The sequence below is a fragment of the Leptinotarsa decemlineata genome, unplaced genomic scaffold (assembly GCF_025532065.1).
Source record: "Leptinotarsa decemlineata unplaced genomic scaffold, Ldec_3_MD MMD2_tig00000199_RagTag_RagTag, whole genome shotgun sequence".
NCBI classification, from domain to species: domain Eukaryota; kingdom Metazoa; phylum Arthropoda; class Insecta; order Coleoptera; family Chrysomelidae; genus Leptinotarsa; species Leptinotarsa decemlineata.
In genome coordinates, this window is record NW_027412544.1 from 10,174,170 (window position 1) to 10,194,560 (window position 20,391).

The 20,391-nt window shown below is 32.5% G+C and overlaps 1 protein-coding gene and 1 long non-coding RNA gene across 4 annotated transcripts in view; one reads left to right on the forward strand and one right to left on the reverse strand.

Moving 5' to 3' along the window:
* Positions 1–20,391, reverse strand: part of Dad (Daughters against dpp) — a 99,132-nt gene that overhangs the window by 72,713 nt on the left and 6,028 nt on the right. The gene's annotated exons all lie outside the window — the stretch shown is intronic.
* LOC111518293 (uncharacterized) overlaps positions 1–20,391 on the forward strand; it is a 133,660-nt gene that overhangs the window by 39,873 nt on the left and 73,396 nt on the right. The window contains exon 3 of one of the 3 annotated variants that reach the window (XR_012464968.1): positions 9,101–9,490. The exons of the other annotated variants lie outside the window; for them this stretch is intronic. This is a non-coding gene — a long non-coding RNA (uncharacterized lncRNA). Of the gene's footprint in view, positions 1–9,100; positions 9,491–20,391 lie in introns of those variants that run through there. 3 annotated transcript variants of the gene reach the window in all.

Genomic DNA, 20,391 nt, shown 5'->3' on the forward strand with positions numbered 1-20,391 from the left:
TGTAAACTTTGGGTTTATTCAATGGAATTATTGGCTGAGATTATAACAGGTAGAAGGTAATCATTTACTTATCCTAAACTATTCTTTATGAGGTGTTATTGGGTAATTAGTTGAATATTTTACAAATACGATTTATATTGTGACGGCATGACGTACTTTGGACCGAATCTTAAGTTATCAGATTAAACATAAGAGATTACCTACAGTTGATTAAGTTTCTAATTTAACACGTGTATTCTTGCTGTCCTCAACACCCAGGTATAAAAATTCCGTGAAAATCAACAGTGAAACTATAGCCATATATAGTGATATAAAAGTTGAAATCGAAAGTGTTAGTTTTTATTTACTTGTCCTAGTCAAATTAACCCTTGACAGGGGTTGGTTGTCCATAGGCTAAGAGTAAGTTCACTCATAGTAATTTGGTGGTTAACAATGAGGTGATTTCAATTAGAACACTCGTTACTTTTCATTTGGCACCTATTTTAAAAATCAACAGTTTCTTTCACTTAATAACAATTCAATATCTTATATCAATTAAATTCACCATCTCTTCTTAAGGGATGGAAAATTATATTACTAAATTATAAAACCTCTTTCGGTTTCTTATGAAAGAATAAACAAACTGAAAGTATCAATAAAACTTCAACAAAATTGTGTAGATCAGTCATAAATTCACTTCAACCGATCTAAACTTGCTATATTTTTTCAATAAAAATAATAAACAATTTTTTTTACAAACAATTATCAAATAACTACATTAAACGAATAGTCTAGTCAAAATTATGAAAATCTAAATTGACACCGTGTATATTCTTTAAAATAATAAGAAAAGAAAATATTTTTCCTGGGCAACTAATCAGTGTATAATTTGAGCAAACTAACGGTCAGAGGCTGAAAAATTATGAAAAACTAAATAATAAAAGTTATATCGTTGACTTGGCATCAAGTCAGAAAAAACTTTTTTAAAAAAAAGAACGCGGAATTATTTTCTTCGCGATTAACTAGCAACAAATTAGCGGCAATTTATGAAATCATTAATTTTCATATTTTGAAAAGTGTCTAACTTTACCTACTTCGTATCAACTCGTGAGAAAGAAATTACCTAGCGAGCGACCCGACAATATATCAAAATCAACATTATGTACGCCCCCGGTAACACTACCATATCTAGTGCATGCCCAACGGTTCGAACCACCAACACAGAGGCGCCCAGAGTAAAAAAACCCATAACAACTTCACTGATGCACATCGGCAGTCTTTCTGGAAACATCTGTTATAAAAAGGTAAGATCAAGCAAAAACAAACATTCTTGGGATTGATTGACATTAGTCGTTTAGGATTTCGAATTCTTAAAAGGCATTATGTTACGAAGTTCATTTGATTTTCGGAAATGCCGCTGTGGAATGCGAAGACGTTCCTTCGGACGTTAAAGCTAAACAGTGGAAAAAGTCATCATGAGTTGCGCTTTTAATTCAGTCTAAATATTTAAAATCGATATCTAGTGTGAGCCATTTTTTAACTACTGCTGAATAACTTGATTTTTCATAGTTCTTACTTTTCCCAAATGTGAGCAAATATACAGTTATATGATTTAAAAAAAAATGGGTTCCATTTCAGAATGTAGATATTAACTGTTAAACAGTCCACGTCACTATGAAGGTACAGTTTTAGAAAAATTTTCCATGGTTTTCAAAAGAGAGCTTTTTTACGACATTACTATGCTCAAAACTATTGTTAAGTTGGTTAGTATCTGTATAACAGTCATCATAATTGTTTCCACAACTTTTCATGAAAATACATTTTTCTAAAGTCTACATTCCTATGATAATTTTCCAGATAGCAAATGACCTCACGGTTAAAAAATTCATTTTTACAGATCTTTTAATGTTCTGATAAAACACTGTTAAGTCATTTTTAGAATACGTGTTTTTATAAAAGAAATGAAAAAAATGAGACTGAAATCAATTTATTTTGGTTATTAAACTGGGGTGGAAAAAAAGTTGAATCATAATTTTCGTTCGGTGGAATTGTGTTTACAATTTATAATACTTGGTTTGAAATTACGAATCACTTGTCAATTCTCGTAAAATAAACCAGAATTAGCATTTTTAATTGTATAAATATATGTGTGTTGCCAAGCGTAGAAAACAAACAAAACCAACACCCAACAACTTTTTAATGGAATGTACACTTGAAATTTATGACGACAGATCCTTGTAACGCCATTGGGTAAAGAACGAGGCGCAGCTTGAGTCCATATCTGGGCTATTAGAGAGGATTTCTACCTTCCTCTGTCTACTATCTTAAGTGTTCCGAGCAACTTCGTAATAATCAGTTGTTTATGAAAGACCGTCAATACTTGACTGGATTTTAAAATAGTGCCGGATAATGTATTCAAATTACAATCTTTTACGATAAAATTCATCCCACGTGCCTTTTCATTCATAGAATACCCCGCACAGGGTTCCACAGATATGGAATTACTTACTTCGGGATTGATTACTTGCCTGCCTTTGGTTACACGTTTTGAAGATACATTGCTACTCACATTTGTTTCATTCATTCATTCATGATTGGTATTATGGGAATATTTATGTCGATAAAAATGAAGCTGGATTTTTATGAAATGTAGTGCCAAACAGAAGCTGTTTCAACACCGGTACATATGGATCATTGTTCAATGAGCTCTAAACTTCCCATTGAAAATTTCTGAAAGTTTACTCAATTTTTTTAATATAAATGATATTGAAGGAAAATAACCATAATAAGTCTTACATTAGTAAGTCACACATCACATATATAGTATTGTTCGCAAATCATTTCTGATGGACTTCTTTAGCTGTATTGAAAATGGAACTGTTAGGTCGATTATCGACTTTACCTACTAGACTTCCAAGACCTAACTTCACTGTAAACAGGAATGCTTCTCTCTTCTGATCAACATAGTTCATAGTGTACGAGTATACAAAATATTATATATGTGAATAATCTAGCTACCCACCTCGGCTTTGCACTTTACAAACTTTTTTAAAAGAAGGACATATGCCACTACGAACTTTTCTTCAGATCTGTAAAAGAGGAACAGCCAATCATACATTGTTTTGTATTGGCAGGGATTAGGCAGTGTTTTCGATGAAAGCGCCCAGCACTTGATTTTTCTGACATCTTCAACAATCATCGTTATATTTCAACCAATTTTATCGGGGACTTGTTTTATCAAAATGGGTGATCTTTTCGGGCAACGTACCGCGCTATAATATTCCTACCGAGAGGACTATTCGCAATGTGGTGGTGAGTCCACTGGTTCAGTAAACGATCGACCAACACCCGTACGTCGACGAAATGCCGCTGTTTGTGAGAGTGTGCAGTAGAATTCGAGGCAGTCGATTTCGCGTCGTTCACAAGAACTCGATCAATCGTAGACCACAACTTGGCGGATTTTGCGTCGAGAGTTAGGCCTGCACCCGTACAAAATTCAACTGATCTAGGCACTGAGGGTACACCACGACCATAGACAACGACGTGTGTTCACTAAATAGGCTATGAATCAGTTGGCAACTGACCCTGACCTCGTCTAGGTGATGTGAACTGGCCACTGAGATCGTGCGATTTGACCCCGTTAAACTTTTTCTTATGGGATTTTTTCAGGTCGCCGGTGTATGCGAATAAGCCATACACCACAGCGGTCCTCAAAGCCAACATAACCCATGTCATCGGTCAAATTGAGCCTGACTTATGCGCCAGAGTCATGGAATATTGAACGTTTCGGATGCGCTGCACCCAAAGAAGCCCTGCGGACATTTGAACAATGTTATATTCCCCACATAATGGCATCAATAGGTCTTTCAAACGAATGAAATAATTCGATGATATCTCACAAACACTTTTATTTAAATTTAAAGGTAGCAAGTAATGAAAGACCCTATATGTATGTATATTTTCAATATGTGGTCAGGCCTATTATGTTTCACCAAAGGTTTTTTAACTTTGCGGTGAGTTCACGGTGATATAAATACTTCCTATTATTCATGTTTTTGGCTGTCTTGATCAATCAAGGTTTCTCTTCTTGCAAATAAGTTGATCGAGCGTTTCAGGTGAATAACAAATTGTTTGGAATTAAACTCACTGTTCAGAAATTCTATCGACACAAACATTTTTTTAAGAAATATTTTTTTATGAAAATTCTGTTGTAGCTGCGCCTAAATCATAATTATTCACTAAAAAACAGAAAGCATCAAAACGAGTTCTTCATATCGAGTCCTGCAGCATAACACAAAGACTAAAATTGCGATTGGCGCCAAGAATCCATATTCGTAACTACCACAAAAGGAAAACCTGCCTATGTCAGAGATATTGAATTAAAAGTTGAACAAAATACAAGGTAACATTGTTAATGTAGTTCTCTTGAAGACATGTGATAATTAGACGCATTTCACATCTTAGACTAATTTCTTGAACCTAATAGGGATATAATGAATAATAATTTCTATACTTTTACTAAAGGGTATTAATATGATACGGTACACCGGTTTCTACATATTCGAAGTGAGTCTGCTATAATTATTTATGAAAATTGTAGTCGTCCCATTCATGCGTTGAACTTGTAATTTCTTCCGGTGTAAGAAATTATAAAAGTTGAAATAATAGGTGGATAAACCATAAATCAAGACATACGTAAGTCATACGTGAGAATATAAATAATATTACTTCATCTAGTAATGGGACTTTACAAAAATATGGATTCTGCTGAGGAAGCTGATGAATGGACCTACAAAATCGCGAAATGAAACCAAATAAGAAAACAAAAAGTTATAATATTTGATATTACATTTAATTGTACGAAGAATGACTAATAGTAAATTGCAAATCTACTTTTTGACATTAATTCCATTTTCAGTTCAGTACCCAAGTAGAAATATTTTCTATAGAAGAAAACATGTGCTAGATATACACAATGAAATCTCTATTTACGTTTCGTGTAATTTGATTTACAGGAGGATGAAGAATAACTTAATATTTACCAATTTCTAACCAATTCTGACAATTGCCTCAATTTAAGCCCGCAACTCAATGGTTTGGGAGTCAAACGAAATACATGTCCAGTCTCTGCTTATATATCATGAATCCTATAGAGTGTAATGACTATTGGTGAAAAAAAAAAACAGTTTCTGCGATCTAACTTGATGGGTAGAATTAAAATCTCTACTTCCTCACACCTGAACTAAATTACATCATGTGCAATTTTACTGTCGCTAAGTTAGCGAATTGCACGTGGAGAGACAGTAATAAAGTTCTGGAGTAGGTTCAATAATATTTTAGTTCTTGAAACCCTAATGCTAAAAATTGCCCCTTGTATGGATATATCAGTTATTTCTGGTGAAGATATTTGATTCAGAGATTTCAGTTCTGGGTGTCATGGTATCGTGTTGAACGTTCAGGAATTTGGTACTACACACAGTCGAATCCGTCAAATTCAGCCTAAGCCTAAATATTATCCGTATCTCTAGATACGTGTGACTCAAGCTAGATATCAGGTGGATCCTTAGCGACGAAAACTCTTTTGGGGTGATTATTCAATATTCTATAATGTTGGGGCTGATTAATGATTTCTATTAATTAAAAGGCAATACCTCGTTAGTCCTTAGCTCGCACAAGTTTCGACTTCTGAGGGTTGTCGTTCGTAGGAGTGCGACAGCTGGTTAACGGGAAAACATATTTTAAAAATTTAAAAAAAAACATATTAATGATGGTTCTATCTAGTATTTTGGAGAACACACATGTCATTGCAACTTGTAGGTTGAAATTCACAACATGAGGGAAAAATCAGGTTAAACACTGTTTGAAGAAAAAACTGAATTGATTGTAGGAGTATGTACCAAAACGTAATTACAGGGGTACTCACAGAACACTACTGAGTGGGCACTTGAAAAAAATAGTACTATATAACAGTTACCTCAGCTGCAAGGACAGAATCAGCTCGTCATGTTTTACGTGAATGTGAGAAACTGGATTATAGGAGGCAAGCAATATATGAACAATCCAAGTTATATCCAGACAAATATCAAACAAGGAATCTCTACTAGGTGCAGAAAACAAGATTATTGAAAACGGTGTCACAAAAAAATGGGAGAATAAACCCAATAACGCATGAGGCAACAGTGTTTTTTGAAGACTTTGAAGAACTTTTGTTTAAAGTACAAAACACAAGCACTACAAGAAAATCCTTAAGGCGCTCTCAGTACGGTGCCTGTGCGAAAAAAGCGATTCACATTGGATTTGAATCGCTGGAGATTAAATCCATTTGGAAAACCGTTCTCAGGAAGTTGATTCCACATAAACGCAGTTCTCCAGATGAAATAGTTCTTGAAGAGTGAAAGTATCTATAGAAGAGAGACAAATCTCCAACCTTTCTTCGATGTTCCAGGCTAAGATTGCACGTGATGTTCGCGTCTCCAATCAGGCGCATGGCTCTTTTCTGGATGGAATCCAGCAACTTCAGGGTATGAAAACATGAAAACAATACTCCAAAGAAGGTATGATCTGAGTTTTATAAAGCATCAAAAGTTGCTGAGATGTGTACAGTTTTCTGGTTTGGAACAGTGTTTCAAGCTTTTGAGAAGCAACCTTTGCAATTCCAGCGACATGATTGTGCCAATACATACTGGTGTCAATTTAACCCACAACAAACTTATCAAAGCAGAAAGCGGAATTGTCTGACCTGACATTATTATATTCGGTTCGGAGACATTTATCTTCTTGGGAAAAACCGATGCCTGGGTTTTTGTGGCATTGAAGTGAACCTGACTAGTTTCACCCCAAAATCCTGATTAAGATTTGCAACCTACTGATGCCGGTGTCCTGGAATCCAAATGGAATGACTAGACAAGTGTGCTGTCGTCAGAAAAGTTAGAACGGCTGTCAAATAGTTGCAAAATGCCCCAAAACGAAAAAAAAAAAAATTAAATAAATTCATTAAAAGAGTGCAAGAGCAAAAAATAATGGATATGTAAACCAAGTTAAATAACCAGTTATGAACGAATACATATTTTGGGTGTAAATATCCGAAAAGTAGACCTGCATGAATGATTTAGCATCTACAGATATAAAAGGAAAATTTACCCTATTTGCCGATGATACCACAATATTATGGCATAAGAATACTCTATGTAATCTCCAGTAGATTGAGCTCAGTTATAAAAAAATAAAAAACTGCTGTGACTTCAATCTGCTGTGATTTAATATTTCCAAAACAAACTTAGCATAATTCTGCTGGTTTATTGACAGCATAACATTAACAACAAAGGACGCAGACAAGATGATTTAAAACATACCTAGTTATGAATTTTTGGGGGTAATAATTGACAATAAACTTAACTTCGCCGATCAGATTGAAACCTCAATAAAAAGCTAGCTTCAGGGTGCTTTGCAATGAGAATAACTTAAGGAACTTAGTTTGTCTGCCGCTGAATCGGCTTATTTCTCACTTAGTGATTCTCATTTAAGGTATGGAATTCCTTTCTGGAGAGACTGTTTTCAGGTACATACAATTTTTGAATGTTTCTAAAATAAAAATTCCAAAAACTGATTAAGAAACATAAACTGATATTTAGCGGCTACTCCAATAATTATTATGCCCGTCGTCAAGCTAATGACCTAAGATTACCCATACCAGCCTCTACTTCAGTCAAAGACTCCTTTTATTATAATGGTCTTAAGATGATCAATCATTTAAGTACCCGGCCATATTAAAATTTTAGAGGATAACTGTTAATCTCAGAAATCAGTAAAAGATGTATTATGTAGTAGGCCCTGTTATAGTTTAGAAGTGTTCAATGAGGAAAATTTATTTTATCATCTGTATTTTTTATATACAGATAAAGTATGGTATACTATTTTGAAAGAAAGTTTTTGGCTTTCTACTACTCCATCTGATACAAAAAAAATGGATGAGAGAATCTTCCAAAGAAAGGAAGGATTAATCAATTTGAAAATAAGTAACTCTATACATGGATGTGTAGATCATGCAAAGAAGTAACTTTCAGACACAAACTGAAAGAAAGTCCTTCTGAAACAGCTACTTTCATATAAACATTGAATTACACGAAAGAAAAAATTCTTTCGAAACAAATACTTCTATATGAACACTGAATTATACAGAAGATACTTTTCTCTATTCAGTTTGTATATCGAACATTCGTGGAGGAATAAGAATCAGATATCATTCACATGAGTTCTACTTTGAATGAATGGTAATAAATTGTACTCACATGGAACACTGTCACCCTAACTGGTATACAAGTGTTTCGCCTTAAGACACTTGCCCTAAGGCTCTTCAGTACCAAATTGGATAACATTATAGAAAATACACACACTTCATCATGAATTACGATTTTGAATGTCACGGAATAAGCTTGATCTGCTTATGTCATCGATGACATCGTAATGACATTCATTCACCTATTTGATTTAATCCCAGCCATGAGGAATCTTATTTGATTTGAAAGGGTTATATTTTTAGGAGTGATTAATGTATAGAGTTACTTATTTTCAAATTGATTAATCCTTCCTTTCTTTGGAAGATTCTCTCATCCATTTTTTTTGTATCAGATGGAGTAGTAGAAAGCCAAAAACTTTCTTTCACAAAAAATTAATCACTCCTAAAAATATAACCCTTTCAAATCAAACTATTTTGAACTTCTGATATTGTTTCTGTGATGTGTAATATCTCTCTTCAGTATCCTTATGTATTGTATGTGTTTGGATAAAAGTGTTTAAAGTATGTCTACATTTGTGCAGATATATCTTTATACGCTATATTCAAGTGTATGTGTGTATATATCTATATATAGTTGTAAGGTGACTGAAGAAAATTTGCAAATTTGCAGCTTTGTCAAAAAGACTTCTTCTTCTTCTTTGGACAATAGAGCATATTGTTATTATTATTATTTTATCAAACAAATACGTAAGATGCATTTTTTTCGTTTATTTTAGTTTAATTATTGTTTCAAAAACCAAAATGCTGAAAAGATCAGTACGATTCTTATTGATTAATTCTATGTTATCGAAACAATAAAAATTAAAATCAAAAACATATTTGTAGATATGCTCGAAGAACAAACATTGCAATGTTTTCATTTCAATCGTATGAGAGAGAGAGAGGCTAATGGCCAAAGGCGAAATAAAACAACTGACCAAGCCATCAACCAAGTGTATCATTAAAGAAACATCAAACAAGCGTGGTCCACCCAATATTCCAAGAAAAGCTCTGTGGAATTCAGTCGTCCAATCCATCCGACGACTTCACTGCGGTTCCCTAGCGCGTTGTTGCCAAATACACGCTTTCTTCAGAAGTGATACTTCAGAAAATACAAAAAGTTTTCTAATGAATTACATTTGATTTTTCACTGTCTTTCGGTTTTAATCAATGTAATTTTAACTGATTACCCGCCTTGTGAACTATGTATTATGAGAATATTATTAAACTGCTGCAATCAAATACTATTGTTTCAAACGTATTTATTTATGATACATATTTAGACGAGACCTTTATCGTCAAAACTGAGTTTATCATTTTTGTGAAAAAATTTTTGGCTTTTTACTTCAACAATAATCAAAGAATTTGGTAGACTTCCGATAAAACTAAGAAATAAATCAACTTCAGATAAAAAATACTGCTAAAGATGTGTAGATCATACAAATAAGTTTTTTTAAGACACAACACTTTCAAACGCGATTACTGAAATACACTGAAATCACTTTTTCTTATTCACATACTTTCCAAACATTCCCAATTGAATTAAAATAGATATCACTCATAGGAACGCTACTGAATAATAAGTATATGAAAAAAATTTGATATATGTCACTCGCACAGAAAATTTATCATACGTTGGTGGGTAAGTGTTGAAGATGTATAATATGGTAAAAGTTTTTCTCTATATATTTTTCACCTCTGATTGAATATGACACAGATCATTGAAATGAAAGGTGAATAATATTGGTCAAAGTATGGCTAAATGTGGAAACACATTACTGCACTATAATCCTATGTACGAGAACATTTTCAACAAAATCTGCTTTTCTGTAGGAGTCACACGTTAAAAGTTAAGACCTCATTAGTCCTTAGCTCGCACAATTTTCTCAACTTCTGAGAGTTGTCGTTCGTATGAGAGCGATAGCTGATTAACGGAAAAACATATTTTAAACAGACAGACTGTATGGATCTGAGTGATTATCAGCTTGAACATTTCGTTAACTAATTAGTGAGAAAAAAAATAAAGAAAATTTTAAAATTTATAGATCAATATAAAAATAATTTCTAAATTTTCTGTTCTTTCTTGACCACCTCGAGGACTCTTGAATCAAAATATTTCAGAGTGGTTCTCACCCTCGATTGACGATTGACGTGGAGGAGGCAAATCACAGAAGGAAAGTACCCCTTCAATTGACAAATTGCCGTTTTTTTTTTAAATGTTGACGCATTTCCTGAAAACGACTCCGTTTTTGTCTGGCCACCCTGTATTTTAAGGATACATGAACAGATGAACAACATCCATTTCCAAATAAGTCAGCGTTTCTCACAATATAAATTCAATTGGATTCATCAACATACATAAAATTATTTCAGCGTTTGACGTGAAGGTGTTCTAGGCGCCGACCAAATGTATGGGATCTAGCGTGGGAGTCTAGTTCATTATTATTAAGCATAAAAACTATGCAAATAATTTATAGTGAATACCAACTCAAAGTTTTTACTATTAATTACAATATCTGCATTAATGAAGCTGAAACCTATGGTAATTGCCTTAACAGCTAATTGATTTTACTTCACACTGTATGTATATCAAACATAGCGCAAATGTGTGTGTGTGGGTTTTCTAAATTGAGTCTCGGTTCTTATCGTAATTAGAAAAAGATTTGTAAATGAGTGTGTGGTAAACAGTCAACTAATTGTAAATCAATGAAGGTATCGTTCAGAGTCGGTGTCCATATATCTCTCATCACCTGTTTTAAACTTCAGATCATGTAAAACATTTTTTGATTCGAAAATTACGTAATACACATATTTTTTATGAAGGAACAGTATTAATAACTACAAATCATAACAGAATCAATTTTTTAGCGAAGTTGGTAAAAATTGCCTATCTTTAACGGCGATTGCTGATGGACTGATTTCGAAACTGCCACAAACTGCGATAAAGTGTCTTCTATTCAACCATTTTTCACTTATATTGGTTGAAATACAAGAAGAAGAACCAATTGTAATATCAGCTGAAATTTTTTAAAATTCTTCTGGGAGACATACACGAGTTGTAACACCTTGTGCTAACAACGGTTGTTGGTAAAGTGGTTTAGTGAAACCATGCTGGTTCTGAATTTAGCAATAACAGAATTTTCTACTCGCTGGAAAGACAACGAACCCATCCATTGTGGATACAAGTACCTAAAGTCAACAAAGTTTTATTTGCAGACTCGGAAATCTTTGTATATAATGCACAAAAAATACTTTCTTCGGGATAGACAGGAAGATATAGTCCAACATCTTTTGGTAACGAACATCCCAAGTAGTCTCATCGAGCAGTGGTGTCAAGAATTAATTGGTAGATTAGGGTAGATACAAAGATTGGGGCATATGATAACCATTCAAATCTCCAGAGTATCTATTATTCAAGAGATGAAGTACCTATCCACTCTTCATATTTGAATCTGATTGACGTGATAACACGTGAAAAGATTGAATGGTTTTGAATGAAGAAAGTTTCTATTTTTTTTATTCCAGAGCACTGTGACCGACTCGCAAGAGAATCGGAGAAGAAAAAACCTTCAGTATATTTATTGACATTTTTAAGGACAGAACACAAGCACTTGGAATCCATTTGGAAAAACGTTCTCGGGAAGTTTATTCCACATAAACGCCGTTCTCCAAATGAAAGAGTTCTTAAACAGTGAAGTTCGAGGTGTACTGAGTTGAACCTCAAAACGATGAGCAGCCACAGTCCGTCGCGTATTTCTGATATGTACCGCTCTTGGTGGAATCAAATGTGCCACTTGAACACGTCCCGTGAAAGTATCTATAGAGGAGAGAAAAATCTTCAACCTTTCTTCAATGTTCCAGGCTATCAAGGTTGCACGTGATGTTCGCGTCTCCCATCAGGCGATTGGAATCCAGCAGTTTCAGGATATGTTTGGGGGCGAAGCTATTGGAGCGTCCTGGGGAGCCTCGTGAGCCATCAGCCGATCCACAGATGGCATACGAGAAGATATCGTCGCCTTCACTTTCTCAAGCTTGTCCACTTGTCATGATTTCAATTTTAATCCAGCAATGCATTAGCGGTTCTGCCTAGCACTACTGAAGGGTCGAAACAGCGCTTTCTGCTGTTGAATCTCGGCTTTTTATTACGAAAATTTATGATTATGCCGTGCTTTCACTGCTAAATGATTTTAGGATATTGAGGCAGTAAATAAATGAACATGGTTTATTCGGATGAACATCATGGACTGACTCTAGGTTGTACATGAGTTTGGTCAGTAGTTTGGAATTTTTTTCATGAAAGTTTTTATAAAACCCCGCAATTTTTCATTATCTACTGGCACTAATATCCAATCCCATTCTGGAACTTTTTTCTGTGACTTTAATTCACTGATTTTAATTTATTGGCGTCTCTTCGCGAATATACGTTTTATTGAAATTACCCATGAAAATTTTCATGGGTAATTTTCATTGCCAGGTTGGATGTTTACTAATGTCTGCGATAGCGAACGAGAAATGAAAGAAATCATTATTGACTACAAAAGTTGAAACTCATGATAGCCTACAGTCTTAAATATTAATGAGTTAATGAGATGGTTATGCTGAAATAAATCGTATGAAACCAATAGGTGTTTCGAATCCCACGACGGAGAAAAGAAGTAAACCTTGAATACTGCTTATAAAACATGTCTTATATAGATACGGTGTTACATAATGTTCACTAATTTCCTTCAAACTCTAACCGTATACAGGGCACGAAGTTCATTTTAGTATCAAACTTTTCTCTGACGGAATCCATACTATCATTTTCTGTAACAGATATATCCTCAAATCGATAGTACAAATTATTGTGAATACATAAATGTAAATCATATTTTCAAGAGATTTTGGACCCAGATTTGATTAATAATTAAATAGAGAAACACTAACTTTTTTACAAGTGAGAAAGTTACATCCATTTTTCATAATTACATACATGTTGTTAAAATCTGTTTTTATACATCTTCCAGTGAATGTTTGCTATCCTTGATTCATCATAATAAAGAATGCCATTGAATGCCAAAAAAATTCCAATTGATCTTTTTAACAAAAAAAAAGTCATCGGTGCACCATCAAGATGAAAAAACCTCTGAAGAAGTCAGCCACTCGTGCTGGAGAAACGTTAGGATACAGTTCAAAACCACGACGGCCTTCAAACCCGAATGAAGATTGTAACAATGAACCAATTAAAAAAAAACTAAAAACAGATTCAAAATGAAAGGTAAAACTGGAATCTCTGGCGTAGAATACATCCAAAAACAAGCACTTCTCCTAATCACCAGAACTGCAATACTATTCCCAACGCGCATTTCATCAATCAAGTTGGCGTCTTCAGGAGATGAAGAACACTAATTCCTAACTCTGAAACTGGTATACAGATCACTGATTTTGGTGATACCATACTCTTGTTGATTGAAAACTATGAAACTGCTCTAAAATTCCTAGAATTCATAATTGGGAACAAATCGATACTAGCTGAGTAAATTTTGAATTTCATATTGCAATTTAGGTACAAGTACATAAGCTAGTAGAACCTCGGTAAAAACCGAACGCCAGCTGCTAACATAATGTTAAGATAGCAGACACCACCGACCGATAAAATAATGGAAATCTAGGAAAATATGAAAGAGACGTAGACTGATTCTCCATATTTCTCTTCGGCTAACTTTAAGATAGCAGAACTCGTAATATTGAATGAGGAATAAAGCATGCCTGAAATTGATCTACATGAGAGATTCGCTATCAGTTCTGATACTTAAAGCTGATGTAACTTAAAAAAACTGATTTCAACAACTACACCCAATTATACATTATACAGGGTCCTGCAACAGTGGCGCGGTGTTCCATATCTCTATATAGGAAGCAGATAGGAATCTAATTTTCTATAATATTACCTTATTGCTCGAGCTCGACAAAATAAAAATATTGGCGGTCACACAGGGTGTTCGATTTTTTCTGGGCGGATCCCAACTGTGTCTTTTTGAATGGCAACCTATATTTTTTATCGCTTTTTCGGTTTCTTCATAGAAAATAAAATAAACTTTATGTATATCTGCACTTCGAAAATATTGACGGTTTTCGAGATATCTAGCATGACAGGTTTTTTTTTTCCAATATTCGTCACTCAGAATATTTGAAATTATAAAGTGGTGCCAAGTCCAGTTGAAATTTTTTTTTGGTCGAATATTCTACATTGGTAACTCTCTCAAACGATATATCTGAAATCGACCTGTGATATACAGGGTATGAAAAACCGCTTGCCAAATATTGTAAATGAAAATTTGCAAAATCTTCCTTATATTAAATGGAACACCCTGTATATTATTGATCCATAAGAAGCGCCAACGAAACCTCTACAAATTTCATTAAGTATTCCCTATGGCTAAGTTCAATAGTTTTTCTTAAATGAGCATTTCTTTCGAAAAATGGTCATTTTTTCAAAGCGAAATCCATTTGACGACTGATAAGAATATACAAAAAATACCCTTTCCTTAAAATATCGCCCATTCCTAAAATTACCTGTTGCTAGATAAACAAGTTGCGAATTACACCACAAAATGGACGTTCTTGAATAGTTACAATAATTTCAAAAATCTCGAAATTTGTGCCATATTCTTTCGGTCTAAAACAACCTTTCAGCGAATGAAATATTTTTTAGAAATCAAGTAGTCTCCCCAGCAATAAGGTAATATTATAGAAAATTAGATTCCTATCTGCTTCCTATATAGAGATATGGAACACCGCGGCACTGTTGCAGGACCCTGTATATACAACGATTTTATATACAACTGTTCATTGAAGAAAGCAAAAAAGGCAACTTATGATCGATATATTACTTTAGCTGAAAACAAATCTAAAGCATACTGGAAGATAATAAACTTTGAAAGAAACAAATATCTCCATGTCAAATCAGTTCCTGATCTTACGCCTGACGATTTTAATGATTTTTTTGTCAATATTGCTGTTCACATAATAAAGTCCATTACCATTTGTATCACCCAGTGAAGTTCTGAATTTCAAAAATTTTCCAGCCCCTTGCGAGTCATTTTACTTGTCCTCGGTAACACCTCAAGAAGTAAAGGATGCCATAAAATCTCTGAAGAGAACAAAAAGCATCCATATTCATGAACTCAACTTTCAAATAATAATAGATACCTACTAGTGACATTATTCTAGTTCAACTCACAGATCTGATAAACTCAATCTTCATATTTTGTGCATTTAGAAACTTGAGTTTCTAACAACTTGACCATACCACACAGTCCCCTACAACTCTGTGGAATGATTGATTCTCTACAGCCCTCTACGACTCTAAATATTGTTCCTCCACAGCCCCCTACGACTGTGAGGAATATATCTGATAGACCAGAGCTTCGGGAAGGATACACCTTTCCAATAAAATCATCTTCATATTAGAAATATTTACAATTGCTTTAAATTTTCCAAAATAACACCTTCGTTCAAAAAAGGTGATAGAAATGACATCAACAACTACCATCCTATTTCCATTATCTCAGTTTTTGCGAAATTAATAGAAAAAATTCTGAATAAACGATTGAGGTATTATTTTGAGTCAAATAATTTGTTTACCAACACCCAATATGGTTTTCGACCAAATCGCTCTACTGCTCTCGGTGTCACGAATGTCATGAAAGACATAGTATCTACATTGGAAGATAGGATGCAAGTGACTATCACTTTGTGTGAACTTTCCAAGGCATTTAATTGCGTGTCACATGATATATTGCTTGAAAAATTAAATTACTACGGGGTTAGGGGGGTACCACTCAATCTGATACAATCCTTTTTGAAAAACCGCCTTCAAGCGGTAAGTATTGGAAATTCCTTATCCTCAAGGGTCAATATTAGGACCGTCATCGTTTATAGTATACACTAACGACTTAAGTAACTATATGGTTCCGGTGAAAACTTATTCGTTTGCAGATGATACGACGTTCATATATTCTGGCAAACTGAGATCAGATCTGCACAGAATTCAAGAAGACTTAGATAATAAATTAACTGGTTTGCAGCCAATAAACTCAAACTTAATAACGATAAATTACAGTATCTTTATCTTTCGTCTATGAATGCCATAGAAACTTATTCTGTAAATTTACTAGGAGTAACTCTGGATAGTGATCTATCGTGGAAACCTCATATTACCAAATTGAGAAGTAAACTATGCAGTGCTCTGTTCGTCCCATGACAATTTCAAACTATAACCAATTTAAATGCACTCAGAACACGTAAGTTACGCTACTATTCTTTGGGGTGGTTCATCGGATTCTCACCCAATTTTTCGTTTACATAAAATAAGCTGTCAGAATTTTGTCCTGGGTCAGCTATCTGGAACACTGTCAACCTCTCTTTATTAAGCACAGAATAATGCCTTTACCGTGTTTGTACATTTTCCAAGTTCTAACAGAGATTCACATAAACTCCTCGATGCTCACCAAGCAATTGGACATACATAGCTATGCTACCAGATAAGCAGATAACCTGAGATCAAACAGGTTCCGCCTAACCAAATCTAAGAAAAATTCACTAAATTATTATCTCTACAACATATTATCATCGAAATTGAAATCATCAAGTATACATTTATTCAAAATAAGGATAAAAAACTTACTTTTGATGCATTGTTTTTATTCCACAGAGGAATACATTGAACATTTCAGACTTTGTAGGGAATAAAATCCGTCTCGCTCAATTTTCCAATTTTATGATACTTTCTATGGTTTTTTAACTATCGTTTTAATATTATTTTCATAAATTACATTATTTCCAAAAATTACATCATATTACACTTTAGGTTATATTTCAACAATTATTGTTCTACGGTATTGTTTTTTTTCTTAATATGACATGCTACAAACAAACATGTATTGTAATGTAGTCAAATAAATATATTCTATTCTATTCTATTAAATTCCAAAGTAGTTCTGCTAAATTAATAAGGGTTTTTGTCAGTGCAATCGGAAACCATGGAAAGAAATTGTATTCACTGTTAAACATTCACCCCGATCTAATCTGGTTCACATGTACTCGATTTAGCTCTTTTTGGTGACATTTTTCAGCCCTGTCCAAAAATTACGACCAAGGTGTCATTTTCGTATTTTTGCCTAGAAAGTTTGAGGGAAGGTTCGAAAACGCACAGATGAAAATTACAAAAGTTATAAAAGTGAAAAAAAAATTGGGCTTCAGTTTTTTCTTAATATCTCGTAAAATTTTCAAAATTTTGGAAATTTGAAAAAAGATTTGAAAAAATCAATGAATTTGCGTAAAAAAAGTCTTGACACCCGAAACTGTATCTCGATTATTTATAATTTTTACAGAGCCCTGAAGACAGAGCCAAAAGCAGGTAGTCTGGCTTCTGCGCGCCTTTCGTCACTCTGACATAAAAACAAAAAAAAAATATTTAAACATTTTAAATGTTGATATTGAAGAATGAAAAATTCATGTAATGTTGGAATACATCAATAAACAATAATCCGCAGTCAAAAAATTTTTATCCCATTTTTAACGTTAATTATAAATTTGTTAATTAATAACTTTTTCTGAATCGAAAGTTAATATAAAAATCCCTATAATTATTAAACTAAAACTCTGGCATTTTTTTCCTTGTTGCCAAAATAAAAAAAATGTTATTTTCTATTTTTTTATTGACAATTGAAAATTATAATTTTATAAAAAAATCATTATGATTTTTTTTTGTTTCAATGTCTCATGGCTAAAAACTAATAATATATTTTTTAAATTTTTTACAGCTATTGGTAATAAATTTATTATAAACAAATACATTGTTTATAAGCAATTCGAAATTTTTTTTGCATAATGTTAAATGAAAAAATGATGTTTTTTAGAAAAAAAATGGTTTCTTGAAAAAATTTCTCTGTTGCTAAAAAATGCGTTTGTTAATTAACAATCGTTTTTTGCAACTAAATATTAAAATTAAGGAACCGTTTTTTTATCATAAATTCTATTTTGCTTTAAGGTTTTGAAAAAACATTTTTTTTATTCTTTTTTAATTGTTTATTTAAAAAAAATTGTTATAAACAATTTTTTTTTTCAATACTTTGTTCTATAATAAAAGTAACTATGTATTTTTTTTAATTTATTTTATTTTTTATAAAACTTTAAATATTGTGATATCTTGATACTTGTCTTTTTCATTCGCTCCTTCGCTTTTATAATTATAATAACTTTTAAACTATTGCAGTTATGACAAATATGCTTCAAGTCTTTTTTGTTCATTATGAATTCATTAACAATAAATTGCTTCATTTAATGTTTAATTTAATTTAATTAAATTGCTGATTGCTTCATTTAATTTTCTTAAACTCCATACAAATATGAAAATAAGTGAATGTTAATAATCCTACAACTACTAAAAGTGCAAGTAATAAAATCTTTATTATTCATTGTTACATGACACGAAGTTTATGTTAATAAATAACGATCAATAATTAAATAAATAATAGGACTACAACTTTAGTAAAAGGCTTAAATTATTAATAAATTCATAATGAACAAAATTTATCATAACTGCAATAGTTTGGAAGTTATTATAATTATAAAAGCGAAGGGGCGAATAATTTTATGAAAAATAGAATAAATTAAAAAAAAGTTGTAGTCCTATTATTTATTTAATTATTGTTATATAATATTGTATTATAAAAAATAATTTGTTTATAACAATTTTTTTTAAATAAACAATTAAAAAAAGGATAAAAAAGTTTTTTCAAAACCTTAAAGAACAATAGAATTTATGATTAAAAAAAAAAACGGTTCCTTAATTTTAATATTTAGTTGCAAAAAACGATTGTTAATTAACAAACGCATTTTTTAGCAACAAAGAAATTTTTTTAGGGAACCATTTTTTTTCTAAAAATCATGATTTTTTTCAATTAACATAATGCAAAAAAAATTTCGAATTGCTTATAAACAATATATTTGTTTATAATAAATTCATCAACAATAGCTGTAAAAAATAAAAAAAAAATATTACTAATTAGTTTTAGCCATGAGACATTGAAACAATAAAAAATTACAAAAAAAAAATTAGTGTATTTTTTATAAAATTATAATTTTCAATTGTCAATGAAAAAATAGAAAATGACAATTTTTTTATTTTGGCAACGGTAATCTATTTTTTTTGCCTATTAAGGATAACTTCACCAAAGGAAAAAAATGCCAGGGTTTTAGTTTAATTATTATTGTTTATTGATGTATCCCAACATTACATGCATTTTTTCATTCCTTAATATTTATATTTATTATGTTTGAATAATTTTTTTTGTTTTTATGTCAGAGTGACGAAAGGCGCGCGGAAGCCAGACTACCCGCTTTTGGCTCTATTTTCAGGGCTCTGTAAAAATTATAAATAATCGAGATACAGTTTCGGGAATCGGAACTTTTTTTACACAAATTCATTGATCTTTTCAAATCTTTTTTCAAATTTCCAAAATTTTGAAAATTTTCCGAGATATTAAGAAAAAACTAAAGCCCCATTTTTTTCCACTTCATTGTTTATAACTTTTGTAATTTTTATCGGCGCGTTTTTGGACCTTTCCTTAAACTTTCTAGGCAAAAATACGAATCGAATGACATCTTGGTCGTAATTTTTGGACAGGGCTGAAAAATGTTACAAAAAAAAGTACATGTGAACTAGACTAATATGTCGAAAGTGTTTTCTATTGTTGAAAAATAAAATAACAGCACACTCCTGTTTCACCAAACAATAAATGAAATTATGCCGTAGTAGAAGAAAACATAAGCAATAGCCTAGTTTAGATTGGCGCCTCGATTTCTAAACATTTATCGTTTTGGGCGCCGCGTTTCGATATTCATTTATTTTTGTAATGTACTCAATTTCAGGATAATCTTAGTTGGTGTTATTTCATTAACGGTAAAATACTGTAGGCGATGTGGGTGGTATCGCAGACTACCAGGCATATACGAAAAGTAAAAACAGTTGTGTTAATGTGTATAGAAGAAACTGATTATTTCAATATATATCTTGATTTTTAGAAATCGAATTTAGGTTTACACACCATTACGTTACTGAAACCCTGCACTTTATCAGTATATATATAGAA